The sequence below is a fragment of the Seriola dumerili genome, unplaced genomic scaffold, assembly GCF_002260705.1.
Source record: "Seriola dumerili isolate Sdu_G_001 unplaced genomic scaffold, Sdu_1.0 BDQW01000003.1, whole genome shotgun sequence".
In the NCBI taxonomy this organism is placed as follows: Eukaryota; Metazoa; Chordata; class Actinopteri; order Carangiformes; family Carangidae; genus Seriola; species Seriola dumerili.
In genome coordinates this window covers 10636756-10650741 of record NW_019174258.1, presented here as the reverse complement: position 1 = coordinate 10650741, position 13986 = coordinate 10636756, and the positions used below count along the sequence as shown (strand labels likewise).

The 13986-nt window shown below is 41.5% G+C and overlaps 1 protein-coding gene across 1 annotated transcript in view; it reads left to right on the top strand.

Moving 5' to 3' along the window:
* The first annotated feature begins 872 nt into the window (after window positions 1-872).
* The window catches only part of csk (C-terminal Src kinase), a 40311-nt gene continuing 27197 nt past the window's right edge, over window positions 873-13986 (top strand). The window contains exon 1 of the mRNA XM_022741455.1: window positions 873-1063. The gene's annotated coding sequence lies outside the window, so the exon portion shown is untranslated. The remainder of the gene's footprint in view (window positions 1064-13986) is intronic.

Genomic DNA, 13986 nt, shown 5'->3' with positions numbered 1-13986 from the left:
AATGAGAAGCATTTGAGATCAAATCTGGTTTTGAGCCCATAAAGCAATAACGTTTTTAACTGAAAGATCCAGTATGATTCCCAGTATGCTTTGTGGGAAAAAAAATGGAATCAAATGTTGTGCTCTCTTAACTCTTTGTAGTGTTAACTTTTTCTAGTGTTCAGTGATTGTGATTAATTTAGGCATACCTTTGTAGATTGTTCATGATGTCACTGATCATGGTACCAGGAGTGAGATGTGTGTGTAAATAGGAGTGTCTGATACAAGTATTCAATATGCATTGAGAAAGATCAGGTGTGGACCAAATATTAGTCAATTAATAATATTTTTGGAGCTCAGTATGTGGTCATCTGTATTTATCATTGTGATAACTGATTACACATTTATTTACAAATGGCATTTGTGTAAATTTTGACGCAGGGCTCCTAAACAGGTAACAATGCAGTGTGTGTTCCCTAATTATTAATTATATTAACACAAACCAACTGACATACAATCAATATGAGGCACCCAGGAGCCTCTAGAGGAATTTGTATCAATTTTTGTGTAAAGAGTTACCCTTTGGCTTGGGTACAGTAGCCTAATACAAGATGCACTGGTATGTTACAACATACATCCATCCTGTGCTTAATACCCAGCTTGAAACGCACAGGCAGGCAGCTACAGCTGAGGGGAGACCTCTCGCTGTAACAAGTCCGCCATCAGTTGACAGTGTCACCTGTTGGCCACACGGTTGTGCTCACAGACCGCTCGCCCCGTGGCTGTGCTATTCCTCTGCGCATGCGTGTTCCGTTGACTGAGCGGAGACCATTTCCTCCAGCAGCAGGCCTCTCAGAGCTCCGCCACTCACACACATACACACACACACACACACACACACACACACACAAACGTACACACATATGCAGACAGAGTACGGACAACAGTCAAAGCAAAGCCACGTTTGGGATTGTCTAATCTTGCTGCAAAAACTGGATGCCCCCCAACCGCAGGAGTCATCCTAATGGGCCTTCGCCGTTAATTTACAGCAACATCTGGTCGACACCACAGTGGTATCTTTTGGGTGAGTTGCTCACAGCGCAGTCACTGTTTTGTCTTCGTTGTGTTGCTGCTGCTGCTGCTGCTGCTGCCGCTGCCGCTGCAACGTTTTTAGCATTGGGAGCTCCAGGATAGTGAACAGGGAAGGGAATGTCACTGTTGGGCTGGATATGCTGCCTGTGTCTTCTGTGTACTTTACACTCACCAACGGCTTTTGAGTGATATGCTAATGTGAACAGATTTCAGTGTACAGAGCTAACGTAAAACCTGTTTGAGAGCGTTAGCGTTAGCTGCTAGTTAACATACAATGTAACGTCACGAGATCCATTATCGGACACTATTTATGCTAAGTCTGAACAGATTTATTTCCCCGGTTCACTCCTTAACACATTCCCTGGGCTTGACAGCAGAACAGCACACACAGACGGAACAAGACAACTGTTAAACAACTACTGTGTTGTTGGTTTGTGTTAGCTATTATGTTCTTGTTATGGGCGATTTTGCGGCTGTGCCCAAAACCTCCGAGTCACCCCCCTTTCTCTCTTCTGTTTCCATAGTCGGACACCTTGGTCGTGGCTAACGCCTTGTAATCTTGACCTTTTCTTGACTCTCTTCTTTGTCTTTCGTATATATTTGTTTGCACAGTGTTGTCCGGTACTGTAGGGAGACCCAGAGATAAAGCTGGAAGTCAATAAAACAGGGAACCATACTGCATTGTGTTACAGGCGGATTGCGCCGTTTGGGATTTTTGTAAAATGTCGTGTAGAGGCACGGTTAGTGTGTCGTTTAATTAGTTACCACTTTCATATAAAACTTGTGCCAATACTGTGGCGTGACCTTCTGTATTGGTTTGTATTTTGCTGGGAATTGGGGACAGAAAGCACGAAAGAATTATACTGTCCGACAATGGACCCAGTAATTTTAGCCACCTCCGCGCTGCACTAGAACACAGGGCTGGAGCTGAGGTTCAGCCCCTTGGCTTGAGGAAACACTGATCAGTATCTTTCCACTGATATTGTTTTAATGTGTGTCCATTATTACATTCTTTAGCATTGCTTTTGTTTTTAGGTGAATATGTGCCTCCCTGTAACAGAAGAAACTGCTACACAAGAGTTGTCCTGCTAATGACAATAAGAGGAGATATTTGTATCACACGGTTGTGATGTTGTGATTTTGATAGTGTAGTTATCCCACAGGGGAATTGTTTTTCTCTTACATTGCTCCATGAGAAGGTCAGAGGTCATGTTAAGCTACAGAACACCATCCTGGAGCTGGTAGAGCTTCAGTGACTTGCTCAAGGACACCTAAGCAGGGTGGATGCTTGTAAACACAGAGGTTTTCAGGTGAAGGGAAATGAAATATATCGACAATAACTGTGGTATTGCTAAATGTTGTTGGTATCCCATGAATCAGACCTGCGTGAAGCCTGTGCCCCAGTCAAAGCTTGAAGGTAAAAGTCTGAGTGAAATGTTGAAATGTACATACCTTTGCAAGCCTTGGCATGACTGACAAGAGCAATGTAGTGTCTGTAGTGTATTGTTACTTTACACAGCACCTAATTACTTTCAGTGACAAATCTTACGATTAGTGTATTATCTCTGTGGCTGTGCTCATTATCAGACTTTACTGCTCAGAATCTAAAATATCAGCCCTTCAGATCTTGTCAGTTATTTGGATAACTGATTGCTACAGTGGGCTTGAGGCTGATCAACAATTGGATTTTTGCATTATTATCTGGATGGAGACGTTGGCAATTGTACAGTCTGATATGAGAATTATTTTACACAATTTGCTGGTTTGCCGATAAGTTTAATTTACACAAATTAGTCTTCAAAATTGCAACTAGTTTGCACGCAAGTTCTAAAAATGTCTCCTAATTTGTGATTTTAAAAACGCTGTAACAGTTGGTGTTTGTTGTTTATTTCTTTGCTACCAGATAGTTGTTATCTTTTTTTGCAGCCCACCTGTCTTAACTGCAGTGCTGAGTGCTGATGAAGCGCTGTGGTAGCTTTGGGTTTTCTATTAGAGAAATCTGTTACCAAGGCTGGTTGGAGCGAGGTGGGGGTGTGAGGGCTTGGCATCCATTATCCCCAGAGGAATCTGGTGAACCAGACTGCAACATGTTAAGAATCCATATGCTGTGTCTGTCAGGGCTAACCTGCTGCCGGTGTCTAAGGATGTCCAGCATAGTGGCTGGAGGGTCTGTGCTGAGAGTGGTTGCAATTAATGCCTTTTTCTCTCAGTGTAAGGATTCATGTCATTTCTGTGTGAAAAAAAATTGCACACAATGTTTTATTTTAGCACACTGTACTAGTGCTCTAAACACAGCGTGACTCATCCCTGGTCTGAGTAGTGAGACTGTACAGCTCCAGCTCCATCTGTGAAGTCAGACCCATCCAGTAAGGTGGCAGAAGACTTGCAGATTAAATCCTGAACCACGCTAAGTTCTTTCCCTTGCCTGTCTACTGTTTGTCAATAGCTCTCCCCATCTCACTGACTGACTGATGGCTAGATAGGAGTAGTCCAATGGAGGTGCAGCTTGACGAGGACTAGAGGTGACATGACAAGTCTGGAGGCTTAGTTACATGTCGACTCTCTTCTTTTTGGTGATGAGTTATGAGGAGGGAAGAAAAAAATCGCTCTGGTCGACCCTTGAAGCTGCTAGGAGCTGAGCTCCATTACTGTCTTGTGTTAAGCTCTGAGCTTGGCTTATGTGCTCAGCTGGGAAGTAATGGCTCCTCTGTCTGTACACTGACCATCTCATTGCACATTTGAAGCCTGTCCAAGGCCCTGCTGACCTCAACACAATGACCGCGTTTAGTTCGTTTTTCTCCTCCAGCCTCTTCTCTCCAACATCCACTGTCTCTTTAATCAGCAAGTGCAATACCAAAGGAAGGATTTATCGTGGTGACTTTGGTGCAGAGCTTAACAGTATACTGACACTCATGAGCAACAGGACATCACAGATGGTGCGAGACTTACTGTACACAGTAGGCTGTATCACTCTGCATAGATGCATTCAACACCATTTACTCATGGTTGTCTGCATTTCAGCAGCATGGGATAGTATGTTTAGTACCTGTAAAGGGAAGTACACTGAGTTATTAGCAGTGCATGACTATTTATACCTGAACACACAAAGTGCACAGTGTAATGTATTTTACTGAGTCTGATAAGGTATGTGCACATCCTGAGTTGTGCAGGTTTATTCTAGACATTTCAAGATGCAAAGTGGCGAGCGGTGCTATGGTCCACTTATTTAGGAATGATGATGGAAAGTGAAACTGGCAGCAGATCTGCACTGCACCTGCACTGCTTCCTCTTTTTAAATATGTGCAGAGACAGACAGGTGCATCATTCAATAGTACTGTACACACTTGTTTGTGAGGTCTACAACAGTCTCATTGTCTCTTAGCTGATAAGTGATCAAAGGTTTTTTTGTGTTTTGTGTACACCAGACACGACTGTGGCTGATTCCTGTTAAAGAAACTGCTGTGTTGCCTGCTTGTGGTACTCCTAATCAGATTACTGCTAGTATTGTGAAGGAAGTATACCTATGCTGTTTCTTAATTTGTGTAATTCCCATACTCACACTTGCTATTTTGAGCACATAAGTGCTTATTGATAAGTATGACAACATGCAGTACACTCAAAATGGTCAAAAAGTTCGGTGTGAAACGCTGTACACTTCTTACTCTCAATGGTCGCCAGCAGATAATTTGGTGACCGCGGTCACATGTTGCAATTGTCATTTCCAGTGAGTGTACAACAGCACTGTTTGATTTGAGACAACACTGTCTCGTCGGATGTCACGCACTGCGCCAATGAGTATACTGTGCACAGTGTACTACATGTGATGTACCCAATTTGAGACACAGCGATACTGTTTATTTCATATGCAACTGCAACTAATGATTATTTTAATTATCAATTAATCTGCCAACTACCGTCTTGATTAATCCATTAGTTCACACCTCAGTGTGCAAATGTTTTCACAAATGCTTAGTCCTCTTTTGAACTTTAACTCTGTATATTTCTGTGTATTTCGACATCATTGCAAACGAGGGAAACCTCAATGTTCTTCAAAGCTTAACACATAAAATGAACAGAAACTGATGAAAATTGTCGTCTTCAAATTGTCCCTTCTGTTCATTATATTATATTATATTATTACTAAATTTCACAAACACATTGGTGCTTGCCTGTTTTAAATCCTGTTTTTTCCTGCTTTAACTACATCGACCAGAAACATCACTTATTTGGTCCTAATTTATTCTTCTTACAGTGTCGCTTGTATATCTTCTTATTTGATCAGCACCTGCTGAGCTGTGATCATGGCAACTCCCCTCATACCCTCCCTCTTGGTGATCATGCTTCCCAGTAGAATAGTGGCATTGTGGCTGCCATCTTGCGTGCAAACTCAGCGAGGCCCCTCCATCTGGGCAGCGGCTGGTCAGTCAGGCAGCTCCTTGAAGGCTGGGAGGCTTCTACTGCCACGCCTGCTGGCTAGCTGCACAATGTAGGCAATGAGCAGAGCCAGAGGCCTGACACATGCCTGGACTTTCACTACACCCACGGCCTCCAGAGGTTCCCCACTGAGAAGCACTTCACACAAGAATATTGATAATCCAAAATTTCTAGAAGAAGCCATTTCAGACAAATTCATTTCTCATTGTTTATTTTTCCCTTTTGCACTGTTTGTGTTGCTACTGTGATGGCATTGAATCATTAGGTTCTCCAGTCATGCATCAAAGTAAAATATTTTGACTTTGAACACATTGCAAATACATTATATAGATTATGAAACAGTCTACAAACAACAGATTTTCCCTTAAAATCTTTAAAATCCTTTAAAAATAGTGTGGCAGTATGCTTGCTACATTTAAGAGGCAACGATATAAAAGGAGCCTGACCTGTCAGATGACAGTTGGAGGACCCCCACCAGTTCCTGTAACCTGCAGCTTAAATGTTTTATTACCCACATAACGATTTTCTACCTGAGGTGATCATTTAGAAATGGGGTAGTGAAGAATTCCTCAGGCCCAAGACATAAATCAACCAAAACTGCCAAGTCACCAGCTTTGATGTGGCTTATAGGTCCCTGCTCGTCCTTCACTAACCACCCTGCTTCTATACAAAGCAGAGCTACCCCACTGTGCAAACCAGAACGACACAATGGTTTCTTGTTTAACTGACAGATGAGCTGGATGACATCAGCCTGTGTTTTTTAGGGTTGTGCGAGATCTGACATGAAATAATGAGCAGAAGGAAAAATTTCGGTTGAGGGAAACAGCCGGACACTTATTCTTTGAGTGGATCCATGTAGAAGAGCTGACGTCAGGAGCATCTGTCTCTCTGCTTGTCTAATTCTGGCTTTGAAAACAGCAGCCAACTCCTGCATAAATGCACAAATTATAGACAGAAATGTAAATATATGCATTACAAGACACTGTTCTGTCAGATTCTCACCACCTCACAAAATAAGATGATTTATTGGGCTTAGTGAGGAAAAATAAACAATTAGTCTGTGTACAGAACTGCAGTATGGTAGAATCTAATAAGAACAATGTAGGCTAGCAAAAAATAAGGAAGTGACTTCATTGGTGGGGAGTGTTTCGTATATAGCTAGCTGCCGTATTGTATGTGCTCCTGCTCCCATAAAATAAACTCAGTTAGATAAAGTAACTAATGCTATCAGCACAGAGGTGTTCAGCTGATGAATAACTTCAGTTTTTTTTTTTTGTGTGTGTGTAAATGCCAGTCTAACTGAAACATACGTAGGCTTTGATCAGCAGTGCTGCTTGCTTTCATATATCCAGCTGATTTTGACTGAATGAGCTGAACGATTTGACTCCAATGTTTCTTACTTTCTTACTGGAAAAAAGCTCAGATGTTTTTTCACCCTTTGCACCAACATGGTGACTTGCTGTTCTGATTATTTACAGTGGAAGAAATCTATAATGATGACCAGTGAGTCACAGGTTGAGGCTGAGGTGCAATACCATCGGCATCTCATTTTGACTGTCTAAACAGTTGCCTTAGTCATTTTTATATGTGAAATAATGCTGATGACCAAGACTGTACTCATGTCATGTCATGTTGGGCTAATTTCCTTATTGCTTCATGTCATCTGGCTTGGAAAGCTACTTCTGATATTTCTGGAATAAAGTGCTTTTATTTTGGCAGAATGCACACTAGACAGGAAGAAAAGCCATAGCAGAAGGCTTAAATTGAAACAACTTATATCCTGGGACTTCATGCACAGCAGTCTGCTGTCAAAAAACATCCAGTGAGCAGTAGTTCTGCAGATGGAAACGTCTTGTTGATGAGGGAGGTAGAGGAAAATGGCCAGACTGGTGGTTGAGCTGACAGAAAGGCTACAGTAACTCAGATACCCACTCTCTACAACTGTGTTGAGCCAAGTGCACTACACGAAGAGAAGACGGTCAGAATTTAGCATCAATCCAATTTATTCAATTTAGCATGAATCCATGGAGCCAACATGCATTGTGACAACAGTCTAGGCTGATTGTGGTGTAATGGTGTGGGGAATATTTTCTTGGCACACTTTAGCCCCCTAATACCAATCAAACATGGTTTGAATGCCACAGCCTATCTGAGTATTGTTGCTTACCATGTGCATTAATGTATGGCCACAATCTTCTAATGGCTATATCCAACATGATAATGCACCATGTCACAAAGCAAAAGTCTCAAATGAATGTTACAATCAGTTCATTGTACTTCAGCTACCTCCCCAGTCACCAAATCTGAATTCAAAACACCGTGCTAACATGTCATTCAAAGTTGTGCTCTTCCCTGGTTACCCCCACTGTCTGATCAGCCTGTGTCCTGGTTCACTGGAGTGCTTCATATGATGAGATCATACAGAGAAATAAAGGGTAAGTAGTGCAGTCAGTATGAATTTGATGGCATGTTTCTCCATTTATAAAGATATGAAACTTTCCCAGCCATTATTATAGCTGTCCTAAGAAGAATGCAGAATGAATCACTGATGATGATGATGATGATGGTGATGATGGTGACAATGAATTGTGTCTCGGTGGGGAGGCTCCAGTGCTTCCTCTTTTATCTGCTGTTCTATGCATTCCAGAGTAATTTTTGTGCAATTGAGTCATCGGATTGACTTCAAAGATTCAGTACAGCAAATGTGTCTGCTTTAATGATGTCACAGAGAGTGTTGAACAGTAAAGTGACCTGAATTAGGTCTACTTTAATACAGGGTTTCCTTTTTGAGGAAGATTTTATTTGATCATTTATGTGTGTAGAACTCCCCCTAGGCTATCCTTTTAATAAAAGCAACATTTTTCCAGATTTTTTTCAGATGAGAGATTAGGAAAATCTCTGCAGTACAGTCTGCATAGAGATGTTGATTGTAGATTGTGGCCTACATCTGGACATATTTCTGATTCACCAGCTGATGAACCCCATTATCGCACACAGAAATCCTATCAGCACATTATTGTGGCCCAAACCCTTTCAATCGCCAACTTAAATGTTGAAAAAGCTGGCATCATATTCTGTGCTAGTCACATGAGAATAAGCACTTTGATTTACTTATTTGGATCCACATTAGCTGACACGCAACAGCTCCTCTTCCTCGGGTCCATTTTAGCCGTCAACAGTGTCTACCTGGTAGCCCTACAGTGTATCCACATGCGCATGCTCTCTTCTAGCCAGTTGTCACGCAGCCGGTAGCAGCCAGGTAATATGAAACTTCACATAAATAACATGATACAGAAATAAAATGGTGTGGTGAGTATCTAATGCTAGTATTATTTGTTACCTGGTGGGTGGCTTTCATTGGAACGTTTTAAAAATTTCTACACAAAAGACATCAGTCCTCATACGGTTTGACATCATTGATCAAATTGAAAATCTGTAGTAAAACACACCAGCAGTCTTGCAGCATTTTCACTGATTGTCAGTCAATCTCCTGTTCCTTCCCTTTTTAACTTCACATCCTAATATCAACGCCATGTTCAGGATACTCTGCTCAAGTGTTGCCTCACTCTGTTGAATTAAGTGGGATAAGCCAGTAATATGGTATGGTAATATAGTAGCAAAGACATATGGAAACTAACCAGTATGTTACGGGCTATAATTAAAATCTCCTGTTTACTGCTTGGATTGTTGATTGATTAAGTGTAAGTGCTGTTTCCTTGGAGTAGCAAGATTCAAAGTAACACACCACTAATGAACTCAGCAGGTGTTAAAAAAACAATTTCCATCCAAACAGGTCAGTGGAATAAACTATTTACAGATCGTTTCATGCAAATGCATTATCTAAGTAAAAATCCTCATGCAGGATAATTATTAATGTGCATGTAAAGACACTGCTTCTTTCTGTCTTCTTCTTAGTGCAGGTTTTCGAAAAAAATCAATATTGTTTCGCCACCTGATACAGGGTTTCTCCACTGGAAAATGTTCAGGTCGAGTTGGATCTCAATACATATCGTTTCATGATTAATTTAGTTAGCAGGTCACAGCCTAAATATGTGGCATTTGAGGCTCTGGCTTTTTCCTTGAAGGTTAATGTTTTACTTGTTAAAAGTTTATAAGTCTAGATTTGGTGTCAGTCAGTTGAGAAAAGGGGATTATTGAGTATTTGTAGTGATTAAAGTTGATAGCACAGTGCTAACCTTTTGACTTTAGCTTATTTTCTCTCACACACTCTTTCATTATTATATTCACTCTATACTTTCACACAAGGTCTTTCGTTCTGTTCTCTTACTGGGCTCTGACTTATGTGCACACATGTAAAGTCACTCACCCATTCAGACCCACATATTATCACTTGGTCACTTTCTCTGACCCTCTTTCTCTCTGTCTGTCTCTTTCCCTCTCACTCACACACACACACACACACACACACACAGATTATCTGCTATTCATGGCAAGGTCCAGGCCTTTGAGTAGACCATGGTGGGGTCAGCGTCGGAGGAACATACAGCCACCCGTCTCAAGTTTCTGCAAAGCTCCATCTTGAGTCTCTGGGGAACGTAAGAATGTACCAACCATTTAGGATACGAGGACCCCTCCCTGCATATTCGTTGACTTGTTTGAAGTGTTAACCCCATTGTGTCAAGTAAGGGCCAGAGTTTGGATAAATGTTAGGTTGTAGATTATTTTCATTGTTGGTGCCAATTATGCTTCCTCCATTTAGCTCAGTCAGGTAACCAGAGGACTGTGTATTGTTATTGGCATAGGATGCTTTTCATGTTGTTACTACGATGTTATTGCAGTAATAAAGCACCACTGTGTTTATGTCCTCATGTAAAGCCTATGTCGTGCTGTGTTTTAACCGTAAAGTGCCTCGTATGGTCAGGATGTTTGCTCCGGTGTTCACAGTTTTTTGTTCCCTCCTGTTGTCTCACCTCATATTTTGAAAATGAAAATTAAGGGCTAAAATAACAGTAACGTGATTACAGAAAATGAATCAACAATCCATTGATTAAGCCATTTATCAAGCCAAAATACCAAACAGTGTAGTTGCTTGTCTTGTTCTAGCTTCTCAAATGTAACATTTCACTGTTTTATCTTTATAACTTAAATATCCTTTTTTGGAATGTTGATCTGAACTAGTTTTTGTATTGTAGGACATTTTATAGACTAATCAAAACTGAAAAATTGGCATTTGAAAGACCCTGCCAGAGTCCCAGAGTAACACTAAGGCTGTGTTAATTCAGTTGGTCCAACATTTCATTTTCTTTGGACTGAAGCAAAGGAACTGAACTACAGGTGTGAGAACAGCACCAGTGCTGCTCTGGGACCCTGTAATAGCCCTTAATATTGCGAACCTTCCAGGTGAACATGCAAATTTAGGCAAAGTGAATAAGGAGAAGGAACATGTAGATGTGTGTTTGTTTTTGTATTAAGTCACATTGTAAGTTGCACAGTTATAAATCATGGTATATACCATATGGTTACAAACAAATTTAAGATCATACTGCTTAACTCTATCTGCACAGGCTTCTCTTTAAGGCTGTATCCTGTCCCTAGGCTGTGAGAGTGAACAGGGTTATCACTGCACGCACTGTGTGTGAGGCTTTTGTGAATTTACCGAAGAAGTCCCTGAGCCCTACTCTCCGCAGGCAAGATTTGCAGTTGCTGCCTTGGCAAACATTGGCTCTGCATTAGCAGAAATTCTCCTCCTTGATGCTTCCTGTGTGCCTCAGTGTCTACCTGGGTTTTCTCACCCACACCATCACCTTATCACCCAATGTCCTCATCTACAGGTGAAAACAGGCTCTGGATGTGCTGCCCAAATGCAGTTTTTCAACCTACACAGTACTCTCTGTGGAATACACACACGCACGCACACACACACACACACACACATTCAGATACTTCAATGTAGCAGTATGTTCTTTTAGTCTGCATACATTTGTTCATTGTAGCCTCTGTTTAGTGTTTCAGCTGATGTGTTTTGCTTTCCTGCCTGTCACTACAGACTGGTTGGCAGGCTATGTTGACTGGCTTTGTGTGTGGGGAAGCAAGAGTTGTTTTCTGTTGTTTCTTTGATCAAGAGAGGTGTGGAGTGCAGGAGAATGTCCTCTATGTGAGGTGCTCATTGCAGCAGATGCGAGGTCAGTGGTCGGAGTCACAGATGTCTGTTTAATTGCATTTGCATGTGAATCTTGGTTGTATATGTGGTGTGATATAATAAGGGTTTAAGATTCCAGCATACTGTATATTGGGAGAGGTGACATGCCTCAGTATTTTGTCTCTGATTCACACACATCCAGACAGACACACACCAAATCTTCAGACCTCCAGTTATATGCAATGTGTAACATACTATCAAAGCAGTGTCAAGCAGATCTCCTTTTAGCTAATTAGGCTACATTTCTTAACCTAGCCTATGAAAAGAAACTAATGACCTAGTTAACATTGTCTCTAGGGTTGTACAATTGTGGCTGAAATGATAATGATTAATAACTAGTTATTTTGCTAGATATTGAGAGAACAGCTGTCTCACTTTCATCACTTAAATTTAAATCTTCTTGTGTTCTATATCAGCGTATTGACGTTTTCTGCATCAGGCATTCTAGATATAAAGACCTTTGTTAGTGCTGCAACAGTGATGTGACATGATAGTGACATGAATGTGGTATAGTGGTGTGTGTATGTATATATATATATATATGTGTGTGTGTGTATAAACCACATTTGTTGTTGACCAAAATGTAAAATGCGTCACTAGTTCTGCACCAGACGGGTTTTCTAAGGAAAAACCTGCCAGACATTTCAGACTGCACAATAATTTCACTTCCTGTCAGTGAGCGAATATGCATGGAAGCATCTGCATGTGTTAAATGCCTGTTCACATATTCTGTATGTGTGCACAGACATTTTTACTTCCTGCATGTGAGCGCACACATGTGCCTGCACCCCACAGTGGAGAGTGCCCCACACTGTGCGCTAATGCAAGTCTGTGGTTGGGTATTAATAATTCAGGGAGCTGGCATAGCAGGGTGGAGCTTCTATTATTCATGGTTGGCATTGGAACCGACAGATAACTGCTGTTAATATTAAGGACCAGCAGATATAGAAACGGGCAGTCTTCAACACTTTCATGTCTGTCTCTATCCTCCACCCACTGCACCCACTCCTCTACACTCCCATAACTCCTCCTCTTTTGCTTATGTCCTTGCTCTTGTCAGCTCTGTCCTCTCCATTTGTAGTCTCTCTCTCTCTCTCTCTCTCTCTCTCACTTTGTATCATCATCTATATCTCTCTTTCTAATTTCCCCCACATGTCTCTGTCTCGTTGTGTTGAGCTGTATCTCTCTCTGTCTCCTTTTTGCTCCATCTCTCTGTGAAGTCTTAATTCACATTCAAATTTGCTTTGTTGGAACAAGATGTTTCTTACATGAGCCCAACACCAAAATGGTAATATTAATTTGCAGTTAGAAAATGTTATGTAACAGAGAATAGAAAAGATATGCAGCTGGGTCTGAAATGTAGCTCAAATATATAATTGCTTCAAGAGATTAATGAACATTAGGGCAGCTACTTTCAATTTACTTTGTTTTACAGCTATCAATCGTGTTCTGGTTGACAAGACCAAACACTGGTTGACAGCCTGATGAGTGCACTGGATCTCATTTTTCATGAGAAAGTACAGCTCTGTTTCTGTCCTTGTGTCTACCTTCTTTTTTGAGGATGCACCAACCGAATCTGCACATAGTCAATTTCTTTCTCAATTTGGGATTACTCACTGCTCAGGTAATCTCCATAATCTCTATTTTGAGCAAAACTACTATTCCAGTGTCCTTAGAAAGTTGGATTTTGCCTTCAGCCTCTTCCACTCTGCCTATCTGGATCTCTTCTCCCTCTCTCCCCTCTTTAGTCCACAGTTTTTTCATGGAGAATTTTCTCCATGGTGTCAGTGCTTCTGCCACTGAATGCTTCTTTTATTGAAGAGATTTGGAGCTCCAGTCACCACTAATGCCGCTGCCATATTGTACCAGCACCCTCCCGTGGCTGCTGCTAATGACATTCTTTGTGTCTCCATCCCCATGCTTCGCCTCCTCCTCTGGTCTGAATGGAGGAGTTGTCATGTGTTGCCATCAAAGGAGGAGGAGAGGCCATGAAAGAGGCCAGGCACCCCCCCTCCCCCCTTTTTCCTCCTCACTCTCTCTCTCTCACCCCCTGGGATGTTTGAAGCCACTTAAGTAGGTGTGGGACAGCATACATAAGGCTATGGTTGGAGAATGTGTATGCATATGTATACAAGTGACAGCATATATTAGGGGGATGAGGGCATTTTGTGTGTACTTCTGTGGTTGTGTGTATGTTGTCAGTGAGAGTTCAGTAACATTGACAGGAAGAGCAAAGGCTGAAGTGTGTGTGTGTGTGTATGTGTGTGTGTATGTGTGTGTGTGTGTGTGCATGTGCAACAGCCAGACAGATGTCCTGTCAG